A 16,554-nucleotide genomic window follows, 5' to 3' on the forward strand; every position below is an offset into this window, starting at 1 on the left:
TCTGCAAAAATTCTGTGTTTTAAAATGTGTGTGTGCAAGCTGCTCTAGCAATTCCTCCCAAACCACCTCAAAATAGTCTGTCACATGAGCCCCTGCTCATACTCTGTTCTAGAGGGGGACTGATTGTGGAAGCGACACATTGACCAATTACGAGCATTGACTGACACTAAGTTACCGTGAACTGCCTCATGAACTGGAGGAGGTGGAATCAGACCTGCCATGGCCCACTCCGATTATCCAACCCCTCAGTCCAATTGGGGGGGGGGGGGAAGGTAGAGACGGTCTCAGAGCTGAGCAGTCCAGTGAAGAGTCCAGTAACTGAGACATGCAGTCAGGAGGCCAGTGAAGATGGGCAGGTCACTGCTGAAGGTCAGCGAAGGCAGGCAGTCGGCGTCAACTCGACCGTCAACCCGACTACCTACAGGTCCCAAGCAAAAACCAGCACAGCAAACAACGCCGAGGCACTCCAAAGGAGAAATAGACTACCTGAATACTTTAAGGACTATGTACCCTGATTATTATAAAATATTTTCCCTTCTATAATTATAATTACTCATGAGATGCATTCTAATTCTCACTTGTAGTCCTGGGCTCAATGTAATCTTATTAGTTCGAAGTGGTCCAGTCAGCATTTACTGCACGGGGGTGGGGGAGAGAATGTTAGGTATAAGCCCATACTCTCCTGGTCATCATGACGCCCGTGTCATGATGTCACCCGTCCACACCCTGTGTGTCAGTAGCCAGGTTAGTCTAATACAGTGGTTCCCACCTTTTTCTTTGCACTCACATACCACTTTAAGTATTCCCTATGCCATAGGTGCTCTGTGATTAGTAAGGGATTGTTTAAGATGGTATGTGGGTGGAAAGAAAAAGGTTAAAAACCACTGTTATAATTGTACCTAATTGGCTTGATATGTGCATGGTTTCATAACTCTAAAGGAAATGGGCTAATGACAATTTGTCTTAAGCAAAATATTTCAGTAAGAATTGGGTCAAGAGCAGTGATTCTCAGCCTTCCCTTCCACTCACATACCACCTTAAGCAATCCCTTACTAATCACAGAGCACCAATCGCATTGGGATTACTTAAAGTCATATGTGAGTGGAAAGAAAAAGGTTGGAAACCACTGGTCTAATAGAAGTAAAGAATGAGAAAGCATCACAATTCTGAGTCTTAATTGTGTGAGTGCATACACAACAAGAAGATTATGAAAAGATTAAAGATTTTAAACAAGATTAAGAATGTTTATAATGGGACCGCTTGTACTGCCACATAGTGGGGCAGCCATGAGAAGGTGACGCCATCAGGGGTTCTCCCTTGCCTCATGTTTCCAGCCATTATGACATCATCACGCATGCGGTGGGTGAGCTCATGCTGCCCTTAAAGGGGTGCGCGTGGGATTTGAATAAAACAGTCGTTGAAAGCATCCAACGTGGTGGCTGTGAGTTTCTTTGCTGTAGCTACCGCTACAGGACCAAGTAAAAAGTGTATTTTTTAACCGTCTTGTATTTATTGTTAAATTTAATGGAAATTTGCATGGAGAGTTCAAGAAAGAGTGAGAACTAGTTAAAAAATAGTAGCAAGATGGAGATTCTGGTCTAAGGTGGATAGCGGCACTGAGAGAGAAGCAGTTTTGCAAGATGGCACTACAGGGAGGGGTTCTTCTTTCTCAGAAGATTCCGCAGCTATTTTCACGGGCTTCCAGGATTTTTTGTTTACATCACAGTCAGAGCAGAAGCACCACACATACATATATCTTTGGCTTGGCTTCGCGGACGAAGATTTATGGAGGGGGTAAAAAGTCCACGTCAGCTGCAGGCTCGTTTGTGGCTGACAAGTCCGATGCGGGACAGGCAGACACGATTGCAGCGGTTGCAAGGGAAAATTGGTTGGTTGGGGTTGGGTGTTGGGTTTTTCTTCCTTTGCCTTTTCTCAGTGAGGTGGGCTCTGCGGTCTTCTTCAAAGGAGGTTGCTGCCCGCCAAACTGAGAGGCGCCAAGATGCACGGTTTGATGCGTTATCAGCCCACTGGCGGTGGTCAATGTGGCAGGCACCAAGAGATTTCTTTAGGCAGTCCTTGTACCTCTTCTTTGGTGCACCTCTGTCACGGTGGCCAGTGGAGAGCTCGCCATATAACACGATCTTGGGAAGGCGATGGTCCTCCATTCTGGAGACGTGACCCATCCAGCGCAGCTGGATCTTCAGCAGCGTGGACTCGATGCTGTCGGCCTCTGCCATCTCGAGTACTTTGATGTTAGGGGTGTAAGCGCTCCAATGGATGTTGAGGATGGAGCGGAGACAACGCTGGTGGAAGCGTTCTAGGAGCCGTAGGTGGTGCCGGTAGAGGACCCATGATTCGGAGCCGAACAGGAGTGTGGGTATGACAACGGCTCTGTATACGCTTATCTTTGTGAGGTTTTTCAATTGGTTGTTTTTCCAGACTCTTGTGTAGTCTTCCAAAGGCGCTATTTGCCTTGGCGAGTCTGTTGTCTATCTCATTGTCGATCCTTGCATCTGATGAAATGGTGCAGCCGAGATAGGTAAACTGGTTGACCGTTTTGAGTTTTGTGTGCCCGATGGAGATGTGGGGGGGCTGGTAGTCATGGTGGGGAGCTGGCTGATGGAGGACCTCAGTTTTCTTCAGGCTGACTTCCAGGCCAAACATTTTGGCAGTTTCCGCAAAGCAGGACGTCAAGCGCTGAAGAGCTGGCTCTGAATGGGCAACTAAAGCGGCATCATCTGCAAAGAGTAGTTCACGGACAAGTTTCTCTTGTGTCTTGGTGTGAGCTTGCAGGCGCCTCAGATTGAAGAGACTGCCATCCGTGCGGTTCCGGATGTAAACAGCGTCTTCATTGTTGGGGTCTTTCATGGCTTGGTTCAGCATCATGCTGAAGAAGATTGAAAAGAGGATTGGTGCGAGAACACAGCCTTGCTTCACGCCATTGTTAATGGAGAAGGGTTCAGAGAGCTCATTGCTGTATCTGACCCGACCTTGTTGGTTTTCGTGCAGTTGGATAATCATGTTGAGGAACTTTGGGGGACATCCGATGCGCTCTAGTATTTGCCAAAGCCCTTTCCTGCTCACGGTGTCGAAGGCTTTGGTGAGGTCAACAAAGGTGATGTAGAGTCCTTTGTTTTGTTCTCTGCACTTTTCTTGGAGCTGTCTGAGGGCAAAGACCATGTCAGTGGTTCCTCTGTTTGCGCGAAAGCCGCACTGTGATTCTGGGAGAATATTCTCGGCGACACTAGGTATTATTCTATTTAGTAGAATCCTAGCGAAGATTTTGCCTGCAATGGAGAGCAACGTGATTCCCCTGTAGTTTGAGCAGTCTGATTTCTCGCCTTTGTTTTTGTACAGGGTGATGATGGTGGCATGTATTTATTGTTAAATATAATGGAAATTTGCATGGAGAGTTCAAGAAAGAGTGAGAACTAGTTAAAAAATAGTAGCAAGATGGAGATTCTGGTCTAAGGGGGATAGCGGCACTGAGAGAGAAGCAGTTTTGCAAGATGGCACTACAGGGAGGGGTTCTTCTTTCTCAGAAGATTCCGCAGTTATTTTCACGGGCTTCCAGGATTTTTTGTTTACATCACAGTCAGAGCAGAAGCACCACACATACATATATATATAGATATATATCTATATATACATATCTATATATATATATAGATAGATATATATATATACACCGTGAGCAGGAAAGGGCTTTGGCAAATACTAGAGCGCCTCGGATGCTCCCCAAAGTTCCTCAACATGATTATCCAACTGCACGAAAACCAACAAGGTCGGGTCAGATGCAGCAATGAGCTCTCTGAACCCTTCTCCATTAACAATGGCGTGAAGCAAGGCTGCGTTCTCGCACCAACCCTCTTTTCAATCTTCTTCAGCATGATGTTGAACCAAGCCATGAAAGACCTCAACAATGAAGACGCTGTTTACATCCGGTACCGCACGGATGGCAGTCTCTTCAATCTGAGGCGCCTGCAAGTTCACACCAAGACACGAGCAACTTTTCCGTGAACTACTCTTTGCAGACGATGCCGCTTTAGTTGCCCATTCAGAGCCAGCTCTTCAGCGCTTGTCGTCCTGTTTTGCGGAAACTGCCAAAATGTTTGGCCTGGAAGTCAGCCTGAAGAAAACTCCATCAGCCAGCTCCCCACCATGACTACCAGCCCCCCCACATCTCCATCGGGCACACAAAACTCAAAACGGTCAACCAGTTTACCTATCTCGGCTGCACCATTTCATCAGATGCAAGGATCGACAACGAGATAGACAACAGACTTGCCAAGGCAAATAGCACCTTTGGAAGACTATACAAAAGAGTCTGGAAAAACAACCAACTGAAAAACCTCACAAAGGTAAGCGTATACAGAGCCATTGTCATACCCACACTCCTGTTCGGCTCCGAATCATGGGTCCTCTACCGGCACCACCTACGGCTCCTAGAACGCTTCCACCAGCGTTGTCTCCGCTCCATCCTCAACATTCATTGGAGCGACTTCATCCCTAACATCGAAGTACTCGAGATGGCAGAGGCCGACAGCATCAAATCCACGCTGTTGAAGATCCAACTGCGCTGGGTAGGTCACGTCTCCAGAATGGAGGACCATCGCCTTCCCAAGATCGTGTTATATGGCGAGCTCTCCACTGGCCATCGTGTCAGAGGTGCACCAAAGAAGAGGTACAAGGACTGCCTAAAGAAAGCTCTTGGTGCCTGCCACATTGACCACCGCCAGTGGGCTGATATCGCCTCAAACTGTGCATCTTTGCGCCTCACAGTTCGGCGGGCAGCAACCTCCTTTGAAGAAGACCGCAGAGCCCACCTCACTAACAAAAGACAGAAGAGGAAAAACCCAACACCCAACCCCAACCAACCAATTTTCCCCTGCAACCGCTGCAACCATGTCTGCCTGTCCCGCATCGGACTTGTCAGCCACAAACGAGCCTGCAGCTGACGTGGACATTTACCCCTCCATAAATCTTCGTCCGCGAAAAGATATATATATATATATATATATATATATACACACATATATTTTTTTTTAAAGGGGAAAGATTGTTTAACTAATCAAAATGTTTTTATTGCTGAACAATATTTGCTTAAAAACTGGCATGGATAGAACATTAAAGTTCATTAGTCTGAATTTTAATTGGCTAAATGGGCCGGTGAAAAAGAAAAGGGTCTTGGCACACTTTAAAATATGAAAAGTGGATGTCGTTTTCCTTCAGGAAACACACCTTACTAAATTGGAATATGCTAAATTAGAAAGAGGATGGGTGGGGCAAGTAATATCATCTTCTTTCAGTTCAAAGCCAAGAGGAGTAGTGATTTTAATCAATAAAAAATGTACCGATGGTGTTATTGTCAGACTGAGCCACACAATCAAAGTGAGTAGAAGGGCTAAGAATGTAGCCCTGTGGTGCTCGAGTACTGATAGAGATTGTGGAGATATTCTTAAGGAGAGGAAATCCTTGATCCAATTACACAGTAGGGTATTGAGGCCCTGGTCTTGGAGTTTCCCGATTGCAAACTTCAGTGGATGAAGAACATCTGATGTATGTGCTTTTTTCATTCTAGGGCTTTGAGATGGTATCTGCCATAGACCTGTTGCTGCAGTAGGCAAAATGGAAATGGATCCAAGTCACTGTTCAAACAGGAGCTGATGTGCTTCAACACCAGCCTATCAAAACTCTTCATCCCTGTGGATGAGTGCTCACTGTCAGTAGTTATTTAGGCATGGTACAACACTGCATGGGTACCATTGAGACCTACTTGAAACAATTGGATACAATGCCCTGTCAGAATAAGATGTTCTTGGCAAGTTGGTTAGCACAGGTTTTCCGTACTTCCGGCCAGGTACTCTGTCTAGATCAGATGCATTCCTTGGATTCACTATCTTTTAAATTTTATTTTTCATTTTTATAAATATAAATGGTAGAATCTTCAATATCACAATATATTAAACTTTTTCATGCAAAAAGCAAAGAAAAACCCCCTCCCCTTTCCTAAAAATATATAAATCCACACATCGTCAGAGCTCACATTTATACTATCCATAAAAAATCTATGTGGGGAAGTCACATCTGTTTATATTGTAACAGAATTTGTTATTATTTTGGACCCCTAATATAGTCCAAATGCGGCTGCCATATCTTGACAAATGTGTCGTATTTGTTTTTTTAGATTGTATGTAATTTTCTCCATAGGTTTATAACTATTCATCTCTGCAGTCCATCATGCAGATGGAGAGTCAGGTTTCCAAGTAATTGCAATACACTTCTTAGCAACTGCTAAAGCTACTTAGACAAAATAAATTTGGAATTTAGTTAACTTATTACTTATTTCAATGAAATTACCCAAAAGATAAAGCTCTGTGTTGACTGCAAAGGCCACCCATTATCCTTGTTAGCATTTCAGCAATATTCTGCCAAAAAGGTGTCACCTTAACACACAACCACATAGCATGTAAAAACATTCCTGTTTCAATCCAAAATCTAAAGCACAACTCGAATATTTCAAATTTTGACCCATGTAGCTTCTGTGGCATAATGTAATAGATAAGGTTGAGAGGGGATTTGATAGAAGTATTTAAGATTATGAAAGGGATAGACAGAGTGGATGTGGATAGACTATTTCCGTTAAGAGGAGGAAAGATTAAAACAAGAGGACATGAGTTAAGAATTAAGGGGCAGAGGTTTGGAGGTAACATGAGGGGGAACTTCTTTACTCAGAGAGTGGTAGCCATGTGGAATGAGCTTCCGGGAGAAATAGTGGCGGCGGAGTCAATTGTATTATTTAAGAAAAGGTTGGACAGGTATATGGATGAGAAGAAGATGGAGGGTTATGGGCATTGTGCAGGGAGGTGGGACTAGAAAGGGGTGTTTGGTTCAGTGCGGACTAGAAGGGCCTAATGGCCTGTTTCCGTGCTGTAATTGTTATGTTATGTTATGGTGTAGGAAGTTATACTAAACCTATCCATATCTTGCATTTATAATTGATGACATATTATCCAAACTCCAATTAGACAAATATTTTTCTTTTTTTGGAATATTTTATGTATTCAACATATATAACAAAAATGTTAAATGTTGTAACATAAGTACCTAATAAAATATTAACAAATATATGCTGAAACTCTATTTATAAAAACTCAAATACTAAAATCTAAAAAGTAAAAAACTACAAACTACAAAAAAAACATTAACCCACCCTCCCCAAAACTAATCTAATCTCAAAACTAAAATATAAGATATTTCATTATAAAACAATTACAAGCAATTAATTTGGATTCAAGTTGACACTCGAAGATCTCAAGAACATCATAAAGTTGATATTTTTTAGGGAAAACTTCACTGATCAAGAAAGAAATTAATAAAATCATAATTTTAATTCCATTATTTTAGCATATGGACCTCAAATTTGCAAAAATAAAGAATATTTATCCCTTAAATTATACATTATTTTTTTCTAATGGAATATAGCTTTGAATTTCAGCATGCCGTCTATCTAATGTTAATGAAACATCAGATTTCTATGTTACAGTGACACATTTCCTTGCTATTACTAAAACCAACTTAACAAACTTTAATTGGGAATCTGACAACAATAATTTGAGAGTAACAGCTTCAAAATTTCCTTACAAAAGTAATTCGGGATTTAAAGGAAAATTCACTCCTATTATCTGTGGAAAAAATTTACCAATAGAAACACAAAAAGGGTTGACCTTTGAGCAAGACCCAAGATCAATTTCTAATTTAACTTTATTCCAGATGTTCAACAAATGTTTTAGTATCAGAGCTTCCTTATCTATTACATTAGATTTTAAAATCCCATTTATAAATAAATTTGTGGTTTAACTTCTCCTATCTTATTTAGTTTAATATCCACTCATGCTGGCTTAATTTAATTTTAATGAACATAAAAACTAAAAATCTTAATTGTGCTGGTCTGTAATAATTCTTAAAATTGAGAAGTTGTCATCCTCCTTGTTCATATTTCCATGTTAATTTTTCTTATGACTTTCAACCATCTTCCCTTTCCAAAGAAATTTCCTAACTTGCTTATTTAAATCTTTAAAACATTTTTGAGGTAGATATATATATATATATATATATATATATATAGGTAAAGTTTGGAATAAATATTGAAGTCGTTGAAAAATATACATTTTAATACAATTTACTCTCCCAATTAACATAAATGGTACATTTACCCATTTCTTTAAATCTTCCTCTTTTTTTTTAAAGTAATGGAATATAATTTGATTTATATAAATTTTCAAAATTTGAATCAATACATACAACTAAATATTTAATCTTATCTATCCATTTAAAACAAACCACTTCTTTAGATTGTGATTAATCTCCTTTTACAAGTTCCATTACTTCACTTTTATCCCAAGTAATCACTTTAGCTTTGGGACTTCTATATAAGGCCTTAATCCAATTTATACAGTTAATACCAAAACCAAATTTACTTAACACTTTAAATTTAAAAAAAAACCACTCTAACCTATCAAAAGCTTTTTCAGCATCTAAAGCTATTATAAGACTTAATTCTTTTTTTCTGAGCTAAATGAATTATACTTAATAACCTTACTATATTTTCTGAAGTTTGTCTATTTCTAACAAACCCCATCTGGTCCATATTTATTAAATCAGGAAGATATTCATTAATTCTGTTCACTAATGCTACAATTTTATAATACACATTCAATAAAGAAATAGGTCTATAAGAAGTCGGTTTTAATGGATCTCTATCTTTTTTTAGGAATAACCATAATAATTGCCATGGAAAAAGTTTCTGGAAGACAATGATGTTCAAATGCTTGTGCTATTACTTTCATAAATAATGGAATCAATAAATCTTTAAACGCTTTCTAAATTCAACTAGTAAGTGCATCATAAATTACCTGCTCAGCAAAATGACTCTCTAATAAATCTACACTTTCTTGAGTCAAAGATGTTAATGTTAATTGTGACAAATAATTATCTATAGCCTTTTCATATTGTAATGATTCAGATGTATATAACTTCTTGTAAAATTCTTTAAATACATCATTAATTCTTGTGGCTTATATGTCACTTCATCATTATCCTGTTGTATAGCATTAATTATTCAAGAAGATTGTTCTGCTTTTAATTGCCAAGCCAAAACTTTATGTGATCTTTCCCCTAACTCATATTTCTGCTTCAATCGTAATATAAATTTCTCTGTTCTTTATGTTAGCATTGTATTATATTGTAATTTTTAATTTGCTAAAATTCTATATTTATAAGGTTATCTCCTTTTCCAATTTGTCTTTCATATATTCCTTTTTAAATTTTGAAGAATAACTTATAAATTGACCTCATAAATAAGCTTTCAAAGTATCCTCAATAACAAACATATTACCTACTGAATTTAAATTAGTTTCACAAAACTACTGAATATATTGTCTTATAAATAAATAAAAATCTGGTCTTTCCAATAATAAAGAATTCAATCTCCAGCTATAAACTAAATGTTTTTCTGCAAATTCCAACTCAATTAAAAGAGAAGAATGGTCAGATAATAATCTAGCCTTATAATCCACGGCAATCACTCTTGATTGATTTTGAGCAGAAAACAAGAAAAAATCAATTCTAGAATACGTATCAAATCTGCTAGAATAAAAAGAATAATCCCTTTCCTTGGGATACATTCTTCTCCATAGATCAATTAAATTAAAATCTTTCAATAAAGATAACAATGTTTTAGCTTCCTTTGATTTCACTATACGTCTTGAAGATTTATCCAATACAGGTTCTATACAAAGATTAAAATCACCACCCACTAAACCATTTTTGTGTACATTCACTAAATTTAAAAAAGTATCCTGTATAAATTTCTGATCGTCTAAATTCAGTGCATAAATATTCAATAAAGTCCATTCTTCAGAAAGCATTTGACAACTTACTATAAGATACCTTCCCGCCAGATCTATAATTACATCTTGAATTTTAATTGGTAATTTTTTGAAAATAAAATTGCCACTCCCCTCGATTTAGAGTTAAATGTAGAGAAAGCTATTTTACCTACCCAATCTATTTTCAATTTTAAATGTTCACTTTCAGTTAAATGAGTCTCTTGTAAAAAAAGCAATATCTACTCCTAATTTCTTGATATATGATAATACCTTCTTTCTTTTTGTGTCCATTAATTCCATAAATGAAGATTGAAGATCAGCATGATGCTGAACCAAGCCATGAAAGACCTCAACAATGAAGACGCTGTTTACATCCGGTACCGCACGGATGGCAGTCTCTTCAATCTGAGGCGCCTGCAAGCTCACACCAAGACACAAGAGAAACTTGTCCGTGAACTACTCTTTGCAGACGATGCCGCTTTAGTTGCCCATTCAGAGCCAGCTCTTCAGCGCTTGACATCCTGTTTTGCGGAAACTGCCAAAATGTTTGGCCTGGAAGTCAGCCTGAAGAAAACTGAGGTCCTCCATCAGCCAGCTCCCCACCATGACTACCAGCCCCCCCACATCTCCATCGGGCACACAAAACTTTAAATTAATTTTAATAGTAAAAACTTTAATTAGCACTTTGTACATTAAAATCCCCGGGACTCGTAAGGGAGCGTTGCATTCCCTACAGTATCATGTGACCTACCCCGACAAACATCTTTCCTATATTACAACACCTAAATCTGAGTTCTATCTCCCTCTCGTCCTTTGAAAACCTGGATTTGCACTTTCACTCTGGAGAGCAAAGTACACTTTAGTTACAAGTTTGGATGTATTCCCTGGCCAGAACATTTGATCCATTTCAGTAATTACAGGTGGAACCAACATTGGCCCCATCTTTCTCTCAAGAATGATCTTAACTGACAAGAAAGTTCAGTTAAGCATTTTATATATAAATGGAACTCATTGCTTTTACAAAGATATAAATTTCCTGTGTTGAATCATTTGTTTAGGGTATGGGATAAATGGAATCAGTGTATAGGAACAAAGGATGTGCTTTCAGTTAAAACTTCGTTATATCAGAATCAATTAACTCAATTTTCTATGCATAATCCTTACTTGAAGGATTGGGATTCAAAGGGGTTGGTATTAGTGGAAGATTGTTTCAAAGCAGGTTTATTTATTTTGTTTGACAGACTTAGAGAGAAGTTTGGTATATTACAGAACATATTATTTGCTTATTATTAAGTATGTGATTTATTAATGAAGTGTTATGGTCAACAGTTAATACTACCTAGTTTGTCAAAGTTTGAGAAATTAATTACGGATAAATGGAAGAAAGGGTTTGATTCAGAAATGTATATGTTATTACAAGTAAATATGAAAAGGGTAGATGTTTTTAGGGTAAGGGATAAATGGGAGCAAGAGTTATCTATTTCTATTTCTGAACAACAATGGTCGGACTTGTGTTTGGAGAGTGTTACAAAATTAATTAATGTACGTCATAGTTTAGTTAATTATAATTTTTTATATCAGCTATATTTAAGCCCTGAAAAGTGAAAGAGATATAGTTTTAGTGGGTCTGATTTGTGTTTCCAATGTGAAGATCAGACTGGTACGTTTGTACATTTGGTCTGGGAATGCATCAAGGTGAAGCCTTTTTGGGAGAAAGTTATTAAAATTTTGCGAGATTTATTCCAAACAGAATTATATGTGGATCCATGGATGTGTTTATTGGGTTAGATGAACCCAGTTACAGTACGTATGGAAAAACCTCAAATTGCATTTATTAGATTGGGCTTGGCGGTGGCCAGAAAATGTATAGCAGTAACTTGGAAAAATGATGTTAAGTATACAAAGATGGCATAAAGAAATTCAATCAAGATAACATATAATTTACAAAATAATTACTCCTTTTTTGTTAAAATGTGGTCTTCGTATTTGGAATGAATGCATTTAAATGTAAAATAGTAATTTTATTTATGTTTAAAGATGATGCTGAACCAAGCCATGAAAGACCTCAACAATGAAGACGCTGTTTACATCCGGTACCGCACGGATGGCAGTCTCTTCAATCTGAGGCGCCTGCAAGCTCACACCAAGACACAAGAGAAACTTGTCCGTGAACTACTCTTTGCAGACGATGCCGCTTTAGTTGTCCATTCAGAGCCAGCTCTTCAGCGCTTGACGTCCTGTTTTGCGGAAACTGCCAAAATGTTTGGCCTGGAAGTCAGCCTGAAGAAAACGGAGGTCCTCCATCAGCCAGCTCCCCACCATGACTACCAGCCCCCCCACATCTCCATCGGGCACACAAAACTCAAAACGGTCAACCAGTTTACCTATCTCGGCTGCACCATTTCATCAGATGCAAGGATCGACAACGAGATAGACAACAGACTCGCCAAGGCAAATAGCGCCTTTGGAAGACTACACAAAAGAGTCTGGAAAAACAACCAACTGAAAAACCTCACAAAGATAAGCATAAACAGAGCCGTTGTCATACCCACACTCCTGTTCGGCTCCGAATCATGGGTCCTCTACCGGCATCACCTACGGCTCCTAGAACGCTTCCACCAGCGTTGTCTCCGCTCCATCCTCAACATTCATTGGAGCGCTTTCATCCCTAACATCGAAGTACTCGAGATGGCAAAGGTCGACAGCATCGAGTCCATGCTGCTGAAGATCCAGCTGCGCTGGGTGGGTCACATCTCCAGAATGGTGGACCATCGCCTTCCCAAGATCGTGTTATATGGCGAGCTCTCCACTGGCCACCATGACAGAGGTGCACCAAAGAAAAGGTACAAGGACTGCCTAAAGAAATCTCTTGGTGCCTGCCACATTGACCACCGCCAGTGGGCTGATATCGCCTCAAACCGTGCATCTTGGCGCCTCACAGTTTGGCGGGCAGCAACCTCCTTTGAAGAAGACCGCAGAGCCCACCTCACTGACAAAAGGTAAAGGAGGAAAAACCCAACACCCAACCCCAACCAATCAATTTTCCCCTGCAACCGCTGCAACCGTGTCTGCCTGTCCCGCATCGGACTTGTCAGCCACAAACAAGCCTGCAGCTGACGTGGACATTTACCCCCTCCATAAATCTTTGTCCGCGAAGCCAGGCCAAAGAAAGAGAAAGATGTAGATTGACAGGTAGATTGGCAACTTAACCTACTTTAATTATATATATATCTATATATTTTAAAAAAAGCTCCAAGGGGGGTGGGTATAAGTGGTGGGATAATTGGGAGGGGGTGGGGGGAGGGTTATAGGGGGTAGATATAGTTTTGCTTTGTGTTTTATGTTTGTATTCCTTTTATAAACTTTAAATAAAATTTTCAAAAAAAAATGATCTTGACTGGAGAAAACAGAAGAAAATTCCCTTAGCTACTCCATATTTCTGTTTTGGTTGATCAAAAGACATGAGTCCCCTCTGCATAGAAGTCTTCAATGTATCTTATTCCTTTGTCATACCAGAAGTTTAATATTCTGATGCCTATTGTCACAGATTCTAGATATGTTTTTGGGAGATACATTGGGGCAGGTTTTTTAGTGTAGATGACATACAAACACTTTAAAACAGATCTTATTTAAAATACTGGACTCTGCACATGCAAGACAAGACGGCCCCAAGAGCCTTTGCAAAAGCTTTGGAGAATGCCCAAGAAACTTCACTAATGGATTGTTGTTTATAAAAAGGCAACAGATGAAAGAACTCGTTGGAGCCGCAGGCTGTCTGGAGTGGAACTTGCTTTTCTAAGAGGGTCACATGATTCTGCAAGTAGAGGGAAAAGTAGGCTTTTTCTCACAGAGAGAGAGAGAGAGAGAGAATTCAGTTCTGCAGCAGCAGCAGCTGGGACTGGAACAGGACAAGCTGGCAAGCTTGTGAAAAAAATCCCATTTGGAAGACAGATTGTTAGTGCTTAGTTCAGCCTGGTCAAAGCCCCTGTGATTCATACAAGAGGAGAGGACTGGCTGCCTAATGTTTCACTTGAAATAAGAGAAACAAAAAGGAACTCGATGGTGACTTGAAAGAAAGAGGTCATCATCTGTAAAACCCTGATGGGTCAAGTTTCTTCAGCAAGACACTGAAGTGATTGGTAACAAGGAATCAGTGGTGGATGTCCAGCGAACAACAAATCTCTCTCTGAAAACTGATAAGAACCTTCCTGAGTGGTAACCATTTACCTTTCAAGCACCAAAGCCTGGTGAACTTCATAAATGTTAAAATCTGTGCACAGTATAAGAATTGCCCGCTACGAGTAAACTTGGAGGAATGAGAAGATTGGACTGTGAACTTTTCTGAACTTACATACACATTACATACACGTGCACTTAGAATTCGAAGGGGGTTAAGTTAGGTTAGTTAAGTCAATAGTGATTAGTTAAAGTTGATCTTATTTTCACGTTTAAAGACATTTAAAAGCAACTTTTGTTTAAGTAACCATTTGTCTTGGTGAATATCTATTGCTGCTGGGTTTTGGGGTCCTTTGGCCTTGTAACACTATATTCATAGGCAACACATTGTTACATAATGGTGCTCTTAATGATATCCCTGTATTTTTCTCAATACTCATTGATTTCTTGCTTTACTCTAATCATATATATTAATATAGGATTATCTGTCTTTTTTTGTTACTGACTTAACCCTCCACATAGATAAAATCCTATGCTGGCCCCTCTATCATTGAGTATAATCCCATTTGAATCCAATTCCTCAAAGAATAATGAATGAAACCTGGCTTGTGCTGACAAATATTTTCTAAAATCCGGTAGCCTGAATCCTCCTAGTTTATAATCGCACATTAATTTTTTCCAGCAAAATTCTCAGCACCTTATTATTCCATAGGTACTGCTTAATACAATTATTTAATCATTTAAAGTATTTTTTTGGCAAAGAAACAGGCAGTGATTGAAAAAGACATTGTAATCTTGGCATCACTTTCATTTTGACATTAACCCTTCCCATCAAAGTAATCGGCAAATCTTTCAATTTCTGCCTATCCTTATTTATCTTCCCTAACAGAGGACTAAAATGTAATTTGTACAAATTTTGTAGGTTATTATCAATCATGATTCCTAAGTATTTAATTCCATCTACTTTCCATTTAAATTAACATATAATCTCTACCAGAAGTCCAATCACAGTAGTGAAAAGAGCTGGGGACAGGGGACACCCCTGTCTACTCAGAGGGAAAACTGATGACATTTGACTTAGTTATAATTTTGGCTTGTGATTTATGCTAGTTTTTATCCAATTTATAAATATTCTACCTATTCCAAATTTCTCCAATGTTTTAAATAAGAAAGGCTGTTTTAAGCGGTCAAATGCCTTTTCTGTGTCAACGGGGACTGTTATACTGAAATTCAATTTTGATTTTGCCATATGTATTATATTGAATAGCTTACCCAGACTATTTGAAGAGTGGCTTCCTTTAACAAATCCCACCTGATCTGTATGATTCAATTTATTGTCCCAGTCTATTAGCCAGCACCTTCTCCAATATCTTATAATCAGCATTCAAAAGCATGGTCTATATGATGAGGTGTTTTTTTTCCAGCAATACTAATAATAGCTGTTGAAAAGAAGTCTCCACTGCTCAGTTTAGCACTTCCATTATAAGAGGTATCAACAAATCCTTAAAATGTCTATAGAACTGATGGGAACCCATCCTCGTCCAGAGATTTATTAGCCTGCAGTGTTTAGAGCCTCTCAATTTCTTCTCTTGTGGAAGGGGTACCTAACTCTACCTGTCCTCTCACCTCTAATTTTGGAAGCTCAACATTCACCAAGAGCTCGACCATTTCATAATAATTGATTTATATAGTTTTGTCCAATATCATTAATTTATTTTTGGTTGTACATTAAAATATTGACATCTGCTTTAATTGCATTTATCATCTTCGATGACTCCTCTGACTTCACTTTACACACTCGTTCTCCTAATTTATGCTTAGTTGTTAAAAATGTTTCCTATTTTATACATTTGTAATGTGTAACATCTGTTTTTAAAATTCTATATATTTCTTTCTTATATTTTCTCTAGTTCTGTTATCTCTTTCTCCAAACAAATTCTAATTGTTTTCTTTTAAGATGTTCTGGACAGGATATAATTTGCCTTCTCAGATAAGCTTTAAGCATATCCCATATCAAATATGTTATTGGCGAGATTTTTCTCACAAAATAGTTCTATCTCAGTCTGTCCTTTTCACCAATGTGGCATGAAGACGCAATTTCCTGTTTGTCCACTATCGCAATAGTTGAGGTTAGTAGTCTGACTGTACCCTCACCAAGTATTCCATTTTTAACCACTCTGCTTTTTAACTGTGCAGATGTTAAAAATAAATCAATCCTTGTATTTGTCATGGACCCTAGAGTAGAACAAGTCTTTCTCTTTGGGATTGAGCTGCCTCATAAATGGTGTTACTTTTGCAGCCTTTGCCCTCATTACCATTCTTGCTGATTTATCCAAAATCGGATCTAGACAGAAATTGAAATCCCTCTCGACCAATATATTTTGTCTATCTTCTGCTGCTTTGAAAAAGATATCCTTCATAAAGGCTTCTCACAGAACTCTGTCCAGAGAACTTCAGAGTGTGTTTCTCCTTAGAGTCCTCCAATCCA

This window comes from Narcine bancroftii, chromosome 3 (assembly GCF_036971445.1).
Source record: "Narcine bancroftii isolate sNarBan1 chromosome 3, sNarBan1.hap1, whole genome shotgun sequence".
Classification (NCBI taxonomy): domain Eukaryota; kingdom Metazoa; phylum Chordata; class Chondrichthyes; order Torpediniformes; family Narcinidae; genus Narcine; species Narcine bancroftii.